The sequence below is a fragment of the Tachypleus tridentatus genome, chromosome 6 (assembly GCF_004210375.1).
Source record: "Tachypleus tridentatus isolate NWPU-2018 chromosome 6, ASM421037v1, whole genome shotgun sequence".
NCBI classification, from domain to species: domain Eukaryota; kingdom Metazoa; phylum Arthropoda; class Merostomata; order Xiphosura; family Limulidae; genus Tachypleus; species Tachypleus tridentatus.
Window position 1 is genome coordinate 1,812,402 of NC_134830.1, and position 16,265 is coordinate 1,828,666.

At 34.2% G+C, this 16,265-nt stretch overlaps 1 pseudogene across 1 annotated transcript; it reads right to left on the reverse strand.

The window, feature by feature from the left end:
* Positions 1-1,565: 1,565 nt before the first annotated feature.
* LOC143251823 (type I iodothyronine deiodinase-like) lies at positions 1,566-12,178 on the reverse strand (annotated as a pseudogene). The gene is made up of 6 exons (XR_013028656.1): positions 11,901-12,178; positions 7,942-8,123; positions 6,939-7,125; positions 6,463-6,572; positions 3,215-3,401; positions 1,566-2,480 (listed from the first exon to the last, which is right to left on the reverse strand). The product of XR_013028656.1 is annotated as a type I iodothyronine deiodinase-like (transcript).
* Between the last annotated feature and the right edge of the window lie 4,087 nt (positions 12,179-16,265).

A 16,265-nucleotide genomic window follows, 5' to 3' on the forward strand; every position in this document is an offset into this window, starting at 1 on the left:
CAGTTAGTAACAGTGGCGGGTGACGATCACTAGCTGTCTTTCCTTTATTAACACTTCTAAATTAGGGACAGCTATAACAGACAGTCCTCATGTAGCTAGACGCGAAGTTCCACACACACTCAACAGTACTGTACTTAATGTAGAAAATAATTTTTCACTCTGAATAACAGACTAATTAGAAAAAACAAACCAATACTCGGCCCTCTGTTGGCCTCTCTCTCTCTTATCTTAATACGAACTTCTTTCCGAGACAAAGTTAGTACTGTGTTAAGTTTCTCTTACGTACTTCAAGTACAACCGTCACAATAAACATTGTTGTGAATCATAGATTTCTCTAGGCTCCGAGAGACAGTAGATATAAAGATACAATATCGCAAATCAATGTTCCTCTGGCCCACACTAATCACAGTAAATAATGTGGCTACACATTATATAGTTTTATTGTAGAAGAAAGCGTTATCATAAGTACCAAGAATTTCAGAATTCTGTTGGCACCAAGTAAGCACATGGTACAGCGAATTACATTTCCTTAGGCTTGTTGTAAGTGGACCTAAATTACCAAAGTGCCAAGATGTAAAGTTCTTAGACTAAAGTAAACAGTTGTTATCATGGTCATCACTCCTGGAGCACGTGTGTTCACTTTCGAGCCAAGGAAGTGATACCTTTAATCTACACCTTGTGCAAATTAATTGAAACAAATGGTAATTTTACAATATTTTCAGCCGGTGTAGGACCCGCTGATTTCCTTTAATAGTCATTTTCTTCACACAAATGGCGTCATTAGCTGCGTTTAGCTGCCCTCTTATAGCCAACCCAAATTTTGTATGAGGCTCTGTTCGGGTTGACATCAGTTCTAGCAAATATTGTAACGATAAAATACAGGTCATCTGACAACGTAACGTCACAAAGGAAATTGGTTTTAGAAATTTATTACAATTCTTACTCAATATAAAAATATTGTTATACGTAGAACCAAAAAGACGAAAATAAATTTGAATGTACAACGTGGACGTAAAACTGTTACAAGTAATTTTTTGTCGTTTCTTTTAGCACAAAACTATAACATGGGCTGCCTTCACTGTTCCCACGTGAATCTAATGTCTAACTATTACTCACCTCACCAAGGACAGAAGTGAAATAAAATTGGAAGCTTCAGCAAGTGCACAAGTTTCCTCAACTGACCAAAGCAAACCAAGAAAATCATCGTGATAAAAGTGATATAAGTAAGTAGTTAAACAGATGTTGAAAGTTAATGAAGAACCCAAAGTTCCCAGCCATAGCAGAATACAAATATCTGTTTATGAAAGATTGAAACCAAAGTATCGACAACAGGAGTACACGAGATGTCAGATACGAATACCAGTTCTTTAGGAGAGTATTGAGAAGTATTACGTCACCATGGGAATGAACAGAAGACACTAGGAGGTGATTCAGAAACGTAAGTTGAATATGTAGCTGACATTAACCTTCTGGTGCTTTCACGAATCTCTGAAATAGGTTGTTAAACAAGAAAAATCTTGACTTAACACAAATCGTTTAATAATTATTAACAAAGAAGTCTCAAATTACATGTTTACAACCTTTATTAGTAGCTCCATTACAGTGAAATGAAATAAAACTATTGGGCTATGAATAAATATTTTCGAATTAATTAATTTGAATAAGAAGCAAAAAGGAAAATTTGAAAATCATTTTCTTTTAGTTTTCATATTCGAATTACTTCAAGCAGAGACACCTGGTGCCTGTAAAACTATCAGATGCTGATCGTGTGTTCAGTACACATTAGGACCAACTCTTCATAAGTATCACGCTCCACGTGCCTCAGCTTGTCATGAAATTATGTAAAGTTTCATAATTTAAAGATATAGTTCAAATGTTAGACTGAACGAATTACCTCAAAAGAATACCTTGGCCATGAAAAAAAGGTTATTTATGATTTAACATAATAAATATTACTTTAGAAGAAAACCACTAAAGTTACCTGAAGGACATAGAACAACTAGTGTACATTCAAGTCTATTCTGTGAAGTTAGATATGTTTAGAAGGTAAACTATTTCAGCTTATAGGTAAACAGATCCATAAATAAGAAAGGATTAACCCTACAAGAAGTTGGTAATGAACAAAACAACAGAATGGATACAGATGGAAGTCATCTTAATCTAAGCTTTCAATTTGGTGAACTCCTAACTGGAGATGAGTGGTAATGAAAACTTTAAATGTGACAACTGTATAATAATTTGTTTGTTTGTTTGTAAATTATCTTTTGAGTGAAGCACTAAGACAAATTTATAAAAATAACAAGTTGGTTAAAAATATTTAAAATGAAAGATTGTAGAACAATGAATCACTTTATAAACGTTACAATAACTTTAACATAGGCTTAACATACAATTTTAATAGAATGTAAATAGAACTTTATTATTATTTATTAATTAATTTCATTCCTGTACTTCTGCAACCATTCTTCAACTTCTTTCACCTGAAATGAAAGAAAAACAAACAATGTAACACATTTTGAAGAGAACTTTGTGTGACCATCACTGAATTTTATCTTTAAACAACCGATAAGATGTGATATTTTGATAACGACAAGACCTTTTGTTCTGACTGTCTCTCATAATTACATCTTTTAAGGTTAGCAGTTGGAAGTTTTTTTAGAATACCTTGTAAAGAATTAGACACAAAATCAATATCATAAGCATGTCTAGCAAGTTCAGTGGAGTCTGAATGTACTGTTCTTAATAAAAGTTACAATGTATCTTAATGTTACTTCTACATAGGAAACATGTACTTATGCTTTACGGGGTTGATTCTCCATTATCAGTTTCTACAGCATAACTGAATGGTAGGTGGGGAACAGATATTGTGACCAGAACTAATCCATTTATACGTGATAAAATTTAGGTTGTTTCCTTACAAAGGGTTGTTTTTCGTTAGGCACGAACAACACGCCCCCCAGTGGCACAGCGGTATGTTAACGGACTCGCAACGCTAGAAATCGGGTTTCGATATCCCTGTTGGGCAGAGCACAGATAGCCCATTGTGTAACTGCGCTTAATTACACACAAAGCAAAAAATCGAAGTAACACAATGAGTTGCCTATACTATCCACTACAGGTTAGAAAAATCAAGGTTTTAGCGTTGTAAAAGGAAAGATGGATTAGTGTTATGTTTGTTAACAAAATTCGTAGCTGTTATAACAAAATCACTCACTTTGTAATCCATGGGACCAACCCCTCCTTCGTAAACAATTCTTCCTTCTTTTATTATGTAGAGACGTTCAGGTAAGGCTGCGTAACTTTTGTTGGCTTCGTTAGTCATTAAATCTACCAAAAGAGGGCAGGGCAGTTCTTCATTGTCCAATAGGAAGAGAGCTGCTTTAATTCTTTCTTCTATTGATCTGCAAGAAGAACAAGGATATCATGAGGTTGGATGTACCAGCTTTTATTTGTTCTTTTCACTGAGACAAATCATTAGCGTTCACACATTGTAAAGATAACCATTTCTAAGAAGTTCTTGTTTACTTGACTTTTCTACAGTATTTCATGTAGCCGATATTTTCAATAAAAAAAGTTATTTACCTATTACAGAAACAAATTAACATCTCTACTCTAACATAAGAAATATTGTCACCCAATACAAGATAAACTGTGTATATGGACTTACAAAATACCTTCCAAACTTCATCAGGAGGGGATACACGACCATACTTTTTAAAATAAATAGTTTAACTTAAACAATATTATTCTTTCTAGCATCTTAACATTTGAAGGATGACCTAGCACGACAGAACGTGGGAACAATAAAAGTAAACATACTGGGAATTTTCCAGTTTATCCGTTAAGATGAAACTCCGCCTTTTGAAAGTTGTCCAGTTATAGGGATTTTATTCATTAATATGCAGTATATTAAGGTTCTAAAAGTTCAAGTCCATTGAGAACTAGATTTAGCATATAATTAAGTTAATCAAAACCTACTATTTGACATATCAAATGCCGACGAAGCCTCAACACTAAAACCAAAGATCATAGTGGTCGTCAAGTAGATTTAGTTTGTTTTTAATTTTGCACAAAGCTACATGAAGGCTATCTGCACTAGCCGACCCCAATTTAGCAGTGGAAAACTAGAAGGAAATCAGCTAGTCATCCCACCCACCGCCAACTCTTTACCAACGAATTGTGGGATTGACCATCACTTTATAACGCTCCCACGACTGAAAGGGCGAGCATGTTTGGTGCGACGGGAATTCGAACCCGCGATCCTCGGATTACGAGTCGGGTGTCTTAACCACCTGGCCATGCTGGGCCCCCTCAAAGAAAGGTAACACTTAATCATTATTGAGTAGTAGACTTATGTAAACGTATTTAAAGACATGAAGGGAGATGGAAAGTTGTTGTATCCTAAATTTCACGTGCACTACCATTAACCAATTACGTGGTGCGTCAGCCATTATGATAGAGAAACAATACGCACGATTCTAATTACAACAATATTGATATTCTGTTTACATTTATTAAATTACTGTTTAACAATCAACAATGTGAAGGGAAGAAGGTGGAATGTCATTTGATACTAAAATTATCCTCTGAAACTAAATTTATGGAAAGAAGCTACGTGCGATCTATAGAGACGTGAAGATAGTAATCACAGATTTAATCACAGGTTTGTTGTAGTTAACTTGATCCAGGACTACAAATTACATGAAAATATTATAACATTTTAAACAAAACATCGAGGTGTCCACAAGCCTCTGATGTAGTTTCACTTATGTATGGTATACAGCTGAAGCTTTTGTATATTAATTTTGAAAAACAGTTCTAATGATGTCCTAGTAATAATGTCTCTATATTATCCATATGACAAGTAACTTTGTGCATTATATGTATTACGAATAGTTTCATTATCTTCTGGCAATATGTCCCTACCATATTTAGGCTTCTGGAACTGAACAGAAACGTGGGGCCTTCGATCTAATTTTTCTTGGCCCTCGATTCCATGTTGCAGACTCGCAGTATAGGTTATATCTGTAAAAGTATAACTGCATATTTATCTTGGCCTAAGTGACTGCACGGGTGTCCTTATCCTGCCACGAACACCATCCTTTTAGTTCTATTGTGTTTACAACTTTTTTATTTTTGATGTTTTGTAACGCATGTACGTCTGTTTCAACATAATGACATTATTTGACCTGCTTTACTGCTTTAAAATAGTTGTAATTCTTTAAGCTTTATCTCCTGACCAGAGACTGGTTTTGACGATATCAGGTAGCTATAAATATTACCATACATGTCATTCGACTTATTTCTGATATAATCAATCCAATTAGAAATGTTTACGTCAGCCAGTTCAATATAATTACTATACGATTCCATTTTAGTTAAATACAAATCATTTGGTTATAGTATGTCAGTTTGTTTACGTTTACCTTTATTACTACAATGTCGTTTGTAACAGTTCGTTGTGAAAAAATAAAATCGTTATTCTGAGCGTCAGTAGTGTGACAAATGATTTGTTATGTGGTTTGTAAATGAACCGATAGAAGGTGTGCGAGGATATGGCGGAGTTATGTCGAAAGTGTGTAAGGTTATTGTGTTGCATTAAATAAAGAAGACACTAATTATAACTAGATACAATTGTTACGCTATTTTCTTGGTTGTATAGGCTTTACTAAGGTTCTCGTCCACGTAATTTCAACACGCATAAATAGACAATTTGTAATGTATAAGTATTCCAGTATTATTATTATCGAGTAGTTATACATAAAAGAACCAATAACACTCACTATAATTATGTATTTAACAATGTGTGCGATATTTTAGAAATACGTATTCAATGTATTAATATATAACAATTTAATTTACATAACTCAGTTCTGATAACAGTTCCTCACAAAGTCAAACAAAAGTTCAATACATAAATATACTATGTAATATATTCATCAAAATTATTATGGTAAGTCCAACCTAAAATATGGGCCCCTAGTGATAACTAATTGTTAAATTGTCATCACATATAAAATTCATTTTTTAAGTCACTATACATATGATGTTTTGTTCATACGTTGTGATGTTCATTACTGCTATTCAATTACAGTAACCCAAACGTTGGCGGTGGGTGATATTAACTAGCTTCCTTTCTTGTAGTCTGTGTTCTAAATTAGAAACAGTTAGATCATACAGTTATCATTTGCACAAAGATGAAGCCACAAAAGGACCTGATATTTACTAAATCTTTGGGGCATCTTGCCGGTTTAACTTCTGCTAAGACAAAGGACTAGATACCATTGAGGGACCAGTTTCCTTTTATACCGAAGTTAAGGTCCCTTACCATCCCCAATAGCTCAGAAAGACATTCCTTAATAACTCCATAACAACCAACATAAACTTTGAGAAGAACGTTAAAATTCGTTTGTATAAGATTAACGTTACTAATGGAGTGACAGTAAGTTTCTTGTAACTTACTTGTGAGTAGATATGTCAAAGTTACCATCAATATCTCCACTGTCAGTTGGATGAGCTTCAGCGATGTAAACTGTAACGAAATCGGCCACCTCTTGGAACTCATCAATTAGCTATTAAAATAATAAGTATTATTATTATTATTATTGAGTTAATATGCATTTCTTTAAATCTATGGCTGTTGATGGTCAAATTTAAAAGATAAAGAATCAAACACTAAGTTAAAATATTTATTACAATCTCCATACAGTTTTATCTTCTACTTAACTAAACGAGAGTTCTAAAGAATTAAAGTTATTTTTAAAGGAAACGGTGCTAAGAACAAAACTACTTACATGATTCTATGCTTACAATTCAGGATTTGATTTTAAAAAATATTAACACACCTTGATTTGTTTTATTTTACTTCATAATTATAATGTAATTAAAACTTCTGTTTATATCTCATTTTTCCTAATAATTCTTTGAAGTTTCGTTACCTCGATGAACTCTTCTAAGGCGACCATAAACGGTGGTCAAGTACAACTGCCGAAGTTTACCACAAGAGGGCGATCTGCTTTCATAAAATCAAGCAGAAAACACGACGACTGGTCAACTGCATTCAGGAGTTTCGGATTAGGCGCGGATTCATGTAATGAAGCTGTTTTGAAAGCATCTCTTAAGAAACTGTGAAGGAAAGGAAGATATACTTCTAGTGTAGAAATACCATTTACATAGAATATTGTTTTAAATGCTAAGGAAACAAAACACGCACACAAATATGAAATGAAACCAGAAATGGTTGGAAAGCTCTTTCCACAAGCGATGGTCAACCAAAATTGGCGAAACACCGAAACGCTTTAGGATTATCGAAATGTACAGATCCATTCAGAAGTGTGGTTTGTCAAATACAATGCAGGAAGTGACCGTCGTAAACGGTCGACAGACATAACAGTTCGCAGTACATGCAAGGTTAGCTTTTGTCATGAGAACAAAACATTTGAATCCTAAATTTCGTTCATTTAAGACAGAGTGACAAGTACAATTGTTTCTTGAAGTATTTTTACAAGTGGTTTTACTTGTACTGAATAGTGTGAAAAGCATGTAAACAAGGTTGATACGAATCTTCTCTAACACAGAATGAACATCTTGAAAAGTGAGAAAAGTAAACAAGTTTGTCAGAAATAATGTAGATGTGGTTAGAAAATAAGGATTCTTTATTCGAGAAGAAAATCATTATGTTCGCTGTTCAAAAATGCAGTTATTCTGTTTATATACAAGCATGGTACAACCAGTTTATTATTAAAACAAGTTATATTTTGCGAGAGTGCATTTGTAACATTAATACAATTAATATTTGATTAAGTACTAAGATCAAATTAAGCATCCCGCTTATTTGAGCCAGTAAAGACATTAACAAACGTAATATACTAAATTGTACAAAATAAGTTGTCATACGAAACATATTACAACAAATCATACGAATTATTATATGAAACTCACTTATGAAAAAAGTTTCTCACAAATTTCGATGAAGTTGTAAATTTTAAAATGTCTTCTTGAGAAATATCAGTCTTCTTATAAATAACCTTATTGTTTGCTGCCAATCGTTTCTTCTGGTTTGGGAAAAGGACCACTCCCACTTTAATAACAGCCATTGTGGACACAAACAATAACATGCGAATCTGAAATAAGAAAAATGTACTTTATATTCATTGTGACTTACACCATGTTATATAAAGTAACTATTTTACAGACAAGGTTGAAATCCTACAAGAACTTCGTCTTTAAAGGATTTTTGTTTTGAATTTCGCGCAGAGAGACTCGAGGACTATCTGAACTAGCCATCTCCAATTTAGGGATGTAAGACTAGAGAAAAGGCAGCTAGTCATCACCACCCATAGCCAATTTTGGGGTTACTTTTTACTGGTGGGATTGATCGTCACATTATAACTCTCCCAATGCTGAAAGGGTGAGTATGTTTTGTGTGTCGGAATTTCGAACCCGCGACCCTCGGATTACGAGTCGAACGGCTTGACCACCTGGCTATGCAGACTCATCTTTGAAGAATTACTAGCGGAACAGCAATTATTTATTGTGAACTCTAAACCTGGTCTTTGAGGGATTACTAGCGACTGTACGTTGGAATGTGGCAAAGTAATTTACGACTAGATTCAAACATATATAGCTCATATTGTTATTTATTTATAATTTCTATGGAAGATTTATAACGATAACGTTACAATCAGATTAGCCTTGAACAGCTGAAATATTTTATAAAGGTTTCTAGAATATTTGAAGGTATAATATAATTACGAGGTCATCGAATCATCAGATAGTTAAACAGATACTGAATAAGCTAGATTGTATACAACTGAGTAGTACGTAATATTTACATTAATGTGGCGCAGTTAAAATCATTTTGATATTTACGCCTATTAAGACAGTGCATGACAGTTTAACTATTAGAAACAAAGAAACTAATTTCGCTTCACTTACATATTCAATGCTTCAAATTATTTTTCAAATAGTAAAATAGAACCCGTTAATGAAAGAACAGTTAAGACAACCACCATAATTCACCAACTCTCATTATATATTTCAAAATTCTACATATGGACGGCGTTACGAAGGGCGAGGTAATTGGAGAGTATAAATTTAAGACACACATTTGGAATATGATACGAAGAAGGGGTCTCATCCTAATGGTATTTAGTATTCTAATAACACCAGCGAGATGTCCCGGCATGGCCAAGCGAGTAATCCGAGGGTCGCGGGTTCGCGCCAGCGTCGCGCCAAACATGCTCGCCCTCCCAGCCGTGGGGGCGTTATAATGTGACGGTCAATCCCACTTTTCGTTGGTAAAAGAGCATCCCAAGAGTTGGCGGTGGAGGTGATGACTAGCTGCCTTCCCTCTAGTATTACACTGCTAAATTAGGGACGGCTAGCGCAGATAGCCCTCGAGTAGCTTTGCGCGAAATCCAAAAAACACGCATACAGATTGATTATTCTAAACATATTTTATCTTTCATTTAAAAATCGCATTTGGAAGCATTAATTATGTCGAATCATTTTTGCTAGTCAAGAATAAATTATTTTACAGTTATTGTGTAATAAGGTTTTTACTAAAATGAACACTTTACATGAAAAGAATACAAAAGTTTAATTATAACCACATCGCACGGTTTTAGATCTAAGTACAATTATAGAATTAAAGTTCAATTACATGACAATCTTTTTCAAAGAAACTTTGAAAGAGAGATTGAATTCGTGTGAAGCTTTCAGTCTGGCTTTGGATGAAAGCACTGATATCAATGACACATCCCAACTTGTCATTTTCATCAGAGCTGTTACTGCAGGCTTTGATGTTTTCGAAGAGTTTTTAGATATGGCAAGCCTTTCCTCCACAACCACAGGACAGGATATTTGTGAACAAGTGCTTAAGGTTGTAGAAAAGTTTGAACTGAATCCTTATAAATTATGTGGTGTTACAACAGATGGTGCTCCTTCCATGACAGGCAGGACAAATGGATTCACCAAGAAATTTCTAACTGCAATTGGAGCACAAGACGTAGTTGTAAGCCATTGCATTATTCACCAAGAGAGCTTGTGCACCAAAGTTCTGGATTTTGCAGAAGTCATGAAAAATGTCGTCCAATGCGTAAATTATATTCGAACATGAGGATTAAATCATCGACAATTTAAAACTTTTTTAGATGAGCTGGACAGTGAGTATTCAGATGTTTTGTACTTCTCTGATGTACGTTGGCTTAGTAGAGCTGCTACTTTGAAGAGATTCTGCGAGAGGAGATTAAGTTCTTCATGGAGAGCAAACGTCAGAATGTGGACTTCTTGAGCAATGAGAACTGGCTGAATGACTTAGCATTCCTCACAGACATTACACAGCATCTGTCTGATTTAAACTTAAAACTACAAGGGAAAAGTCAACTTGTGAATAAGTTGTTTGAGCATATTTGTGCTTTTGAGAAGAAATTGGAACTTTTCCAGGTTCAGTTGAGAAGAGCCATATTGACCCATTTTACATGTCTTGCAACCAGGAAACTGGAATTTCCTAATCTGGATTGCACCAAATATGGAACCAGTGTACAAAAGCTGCGTGATGAGTTTGCAAACAGATTTCAGACAAACTGAAATTAGATTAAAATTGTTCGCTCAACCTTTTGATTTGGCAGTGGAAGACAGTCCTGATGATTGCCAAATGGAACTCATTGAACTGCAGGCTGACATGGACACTAAAAGGAAATTCTCTGAAAACAGTTTGCTAGACTTTTACAAACTCTGTACGTGAAAAGTTTCCCAATTTGTCCCGTCATGCACAAAGAATTGCCTCCCTTTTTGGTAGCACCTACTGCTGTGAGCAATTTTTCTCCAAAATGAAGCTCATCAAAACCAAATGTAGAAGCCAGCTGACTGATGAACATTTGACCAGTCAGTTAAGAGTGGCAACCACTTCTGTCAAAGCTGATATTGACAAGCTCTGCAAGGACTCTAAATTTCAAGTGTCGCACTAAAATGATCACTCATGCAAAAATATAAAATATTATTGCTTGCATTTTGAGAATTTTTTTAATTTATTGTGCGTGTACACGAATAAGCTTGTTTTTTAAGTGGCCCCGCTTGATTGATGAAGTTGGTTATATGGCCCACCGACGAAAAATGTTGCACACCCCTGATCTAAAAGGATAAAAAAGAATCAAACATTTCATAGACGTGACAAGTTTCAGACTTCATTTATTTCTAATTGAGGCCGATGTATTGGTTGTTTTTGTCCTTAAAGTGGTGAAGGTTTTTTTCTCGGCTATCTGTTTGACATCTACATAGTGTAATCTTATTCTACAGTAATAAAGTTTATTTCGACAGAATAATTTCTCATAATTCTAGATTTATTACGACTAAACTCTCAATTTGGATTTGCAAGACTTTCGAAAGACAAAGTATTAGTAATTATAAAGTTTAATATACAGTAATAACAATAATAATTATTAAAAAGATCGCCTCTATTCACTAGACTATAAATATTTTATTTATGCAAAGCAGAGTTTAAATGGCTTATTTGCACAAACTAAGAAGCTAATATTATGATCAGTAATAACAGTGTAGTTCAATTTGTATTTCACACTACTCGAAAAGTTTCCTAAATTGTAAAGAAGGCGCTAGTGATTAGGTCACGCTCTCTTCCAGCCTATCTGCTAAAACAATAAAACTACATTAAGAAACGCCTATAATATTAGGTATATCTAAACTTTCGTTTATGGTTATGAATGGGCTGCATTCAACGTAAGCTTTATATTACAGATTATAAGTTAATTTATTTAAAACATATAATACGATTCATCAAATCATCACAAAAAGCTTCATTTATACGAGATACTATCTTTGTCAATACACCCATTTTAACATCCACTAAAAGACATTATAACAGAAAAAGCGCAATCACTTACCGCTGCTATTGCCAACTTTACTATTCTGAGGTTTCCTAATCTTCCTCCAGGGCGTTTGATTTTAACAGAAAGTAAATCCAGGCTTCCCATTTTGTCCCATAAAATAAATTTTCTAAGACAAAATACAGTAACGACCTACTACTCTATAACAACACGTTTCCTAGCACTAATAAAGGACTATGGAAACACACTCATTGTATTACCTATAAGATAACAAGTTAAAACCTTACCCTATCTATTCAGAACAACACACGTTCTCGTTTAGAAACCTAATCTGTGAGTGTAGTATACTGATTACCATATTTATAGCAGACACTGTTCATGTGACCTGTGTCGTCAAAATTACACAAGAAATCGTGTAAAATATTTTATAATTGTGGAAAAATGGCAGTTGCTAAACCGGCCCTAAATTATTTTGTGTTCTGAAATTTCAAACATTTAACTCTTTGTCGAACTGTTTTGTTTCTTAAGTTTATAACCCATTTATATTAGTTTTCGTGAATAAAATTAACACATTCGTGATATATAATACAAAGTCCTCCGCTGGGGCAGAAGTAAGTCGATGAGTCCGATCACACTTGGGGAAACCAAGCAGTTAGCCGGATGTGGTTTTGATATATAAAAACACACACATAGAGCAAAATATTTTATGTTAGAAAAAGCTTCGTGACACAATAGTCTGTGAAAACAATCCTGAGGTTGTTACTAAACACCTTCAGTTTATTTAATCTTATTGTCTCACAGCTGTGTTGTTTTAGACATAGAAATACGCAATAATATTTTGAATTATTTATGGACGGAATTAACTCTATTATAAAATAGGTGGTAGAAGTAAACCACCAATTCGCTAAAGCTCAATAGCCGTTTTGCCACATATAAAGAATGGCGACCGTGTTGGACACCATGGCTGTAAACATTATAAATCCAAATTTCAAGGGAAAACCAAATAATCCAGTCGTCGTACGAGAGCTTTGGGTGTATTATATTACAACAGCTTTTTACAAATCATATAAAATCAATAAGTCACTTGGCAACCACAGTCGATATACTCATGGTCGGACGGTATGTATAACAACTACTTTTAACAGTGTTTTATTTTTGTTGTTGTTCATGATGATGCAACTAAAAAATTGAGCAAATTGAGGTTATGGTGAAAAGAAATATTTAAATAATCACATCCCAAATATGTGCTTAGATCGAGAAGTTAAAAATTAATACGGGTATACCCTTGTACTTAAAAACATTGGTAAAACAAAGAGGTGTGTATTTAACAGGGATACCATGACTATCTAGAGAAAAACTTACAACAAATCGTATGTCATCTGTGGCAAGCAAACAGTGGCGCCTGGTAATAGGTAAAAACAGTCTACTGGTCTGAGACAACAGTGTGAATCTATGAAGAAAACGGTTAACGGTAAACAGTCTACTGGTCTCAGACAACTGTGTGAATCTATGAAGAAAACGGTTAACGGTAAACAGTCTATTCACTGTTATCTGAATCTGTGAAAAAAATGGTTAACGGTAAACAGTTTACTGGTCTGAGACAACAGTGTGAATCTATGAAGAAAACGGTTAACGGTAAACAGTCTACTGGTCTGAGACAACAGTGTGAATCTATGAAGAAAACGGTTAACGGTAAACAGTCTACTGGTTTAAGACAACAGTGTGAATCTATGAATAAAATGGTTAACGGTAAACAGTCTACTGGTCTCAGACAACAGTGTGAATCTATGAATAAAATGGTTAACGGTAAACAGTCTACTGGTCTCAGACAACAGTGTGAATCTATGAAGAAAATGGTTAACGGTGAACAGTCTCCTGGTCTGAGACAACAGTGTGAATCTATGAAGAAAATGGTTAACGGTAAACAGTCTACTGGTCTGAGACAACAGTGTGAATCTATGAAGAAAACGGTTAACGGTAAGCAGTCTACTGGTCTGAGACAACAGTGTGAATCTATGAAGAAAATGGTTAACGGTAAACAGTCTACTGGTCTCAGACAACAGTGTGAATTTATGAAGAAAACGATTAACGGTAAACAGTCTACTGGTCTGAGACAACAGTGTGAATCTATGAAGAAAATGGTTAACGGTAAACAGTCTACTGGTTTGAGACAACAGTGTGAATCTATGAAGAAAATGGTTAACGGTAAGCAGTCTACTGGTCTGAGACAACAGTGTGAATCTATGAAGAAAATGGTTAACGGTAAACAGTCTACTGGTCTCAGACAACAGTGTGAATCTGTGAAGAAAATGGTTAACGGTAAACAGTCTACTGGTTTGAGACAACAGTGTGAATTTATGAAGAAAACGATTAACGGTAAACAGTCTACTGGTCTGAGACAACAGTGTGAATCTATGAAGAAAACGGTTAACGGTAAACAGTCTACTGGTCTGAGACAACAGTGTGGCACATTGTAAAAACAACTGAGGACACTTTGTAATCAGTTTGTTCCTACGGCATAATGTTAGAACAGCGCATACCTCAAACAACTAGGGAATAAAACGTGTACTCACATGTCATTGTCACCCTCATACGTTATAATAATTTGTTCCAAAACACATACTTGAAGTATGTATGATATAATAGATATATTGTAACATTATTTTATGTCAGAAGTTGTTAAACCACATTTTTATTTAAATGTTTGTTTTCTAAAGCGAACGTGTTATTAAGTTATAATAATTAGAAATTGCAATAATTACGTAATGACTCTTCAAAATCTAACCAAAATATAACATTCTAGTTTATGTTTAATACAGAAACCGTTTGTCTCGTCATGATACTATATATTATAAGCTCGACTTTTAAAGTATCATAGTTTCTAGTTGATTTACTAAATGTTCTATACCATACTTTTTTACTTTTAAAGTATCATAGTTTCTAGTTGATTTATTAAATGTTCTATACCATACTTTTTACACTACAGACTAGTCTAGAATCTGCTGAGCTTGAAAAGTTTGTTTTCTTTATCTGGCATTTATACACGTGCACTAGATAACACAAAAATGAATTTAAGAAGTTGTGTTCATACTCAATTTACAGTAATATACAAAATTGTTATGACATCAAAATATTTTATTATTCATTTCAATTTATGGGCCTAATTCTTTTATTGTATTACAGAATGTTAATTTCAAAACTATGAAAGACCTGACCTCAACCCATTTGAGGTCATTTGAGATTTGAATGATCAAAAACTTAAATCAGAAGTTACTTCCAAAGATACTTCATGAGAGTGTATTAGAGACATTTGGAGTAACATATCAAAGGACACTTTGAATAAATAGATGTCAACAATACCTCAAACAGTCTCTACAGTTATCAAAGCAAAATGTTGCAAATGAAATATCAACTGTTTGCTGAAATCAAGCGCTTCCACTGAGTTTGTTGTACTAAATATGAACATTATTAAAATGTTGAAGTTTCATATGTGATTTACCTTCCATTGTTTTCTAAAAGTAGTCTGACATATAATTTTTCTTTGTTATAACACTTCTGCAAAGTCCTGTACTGGATCGAGTCTCAAACTGAGAGACGCTGAATCGAAATCCCGTCCCACCAAACATGCTTGCCCTTTTCAACCGTGGGATCGTTATACTGTGACGGTCGGTCACACTATCAGTTAGTAACAGTGGCAGGTGACGATCACTAACTGTCTTTCCTTTATTATTACACTTCTAAATTAGGAACAGCTATAACAGACAGTCCACATGCAGCTAAACGCGAAGTTCCACACAAACCCAACAGTACTGTACTTAATATAGAAAATAATTTTTCACATTGAATAACAGACTAATTAGAAGAAATAAACCAGTACTCGGCCCTCTGTTGGCTCATCGTGAAGTTTGAATGCTTACATCTATCAAAAGACATTGTTTCAATACTTGCAGTAAGTAGAGAACAGAGGGTAACTTAGAATAATGACAATAAAAAATTTAAAATATATTAGTTTTTTTATTTAATGTATGAAGTAAGTAAACAACGCTGTATGTTTTCACATAACACAAGTTAGTCCTACAGTCTGTTGGAGAGTAAAAAAATATTTTAGGTTTTGTCTTCACACATCTAGTAAAGAATAAATGTACAGCATGGTAAGATGACGCACTTTCGTAGGATTCTAAAGATTTCGAGTAAAATATAATAAATTAAAACAATCCTGTATACAAATTATATTTTTGTTCTTTCTCTTATCTTAATACGAACTTCTTTCCGAGACAATGTTAGTACTGTGTTGTTTCTCTTACGTACTTCAAGTACAACCGTCACAATAAACATTGTTGTGAATCATAGATTTCTCTAGGCTCCGAGAGACAGTAGATATAAAGATACAATATCGCAAATCAATGTTCCTCTGGCCCACAC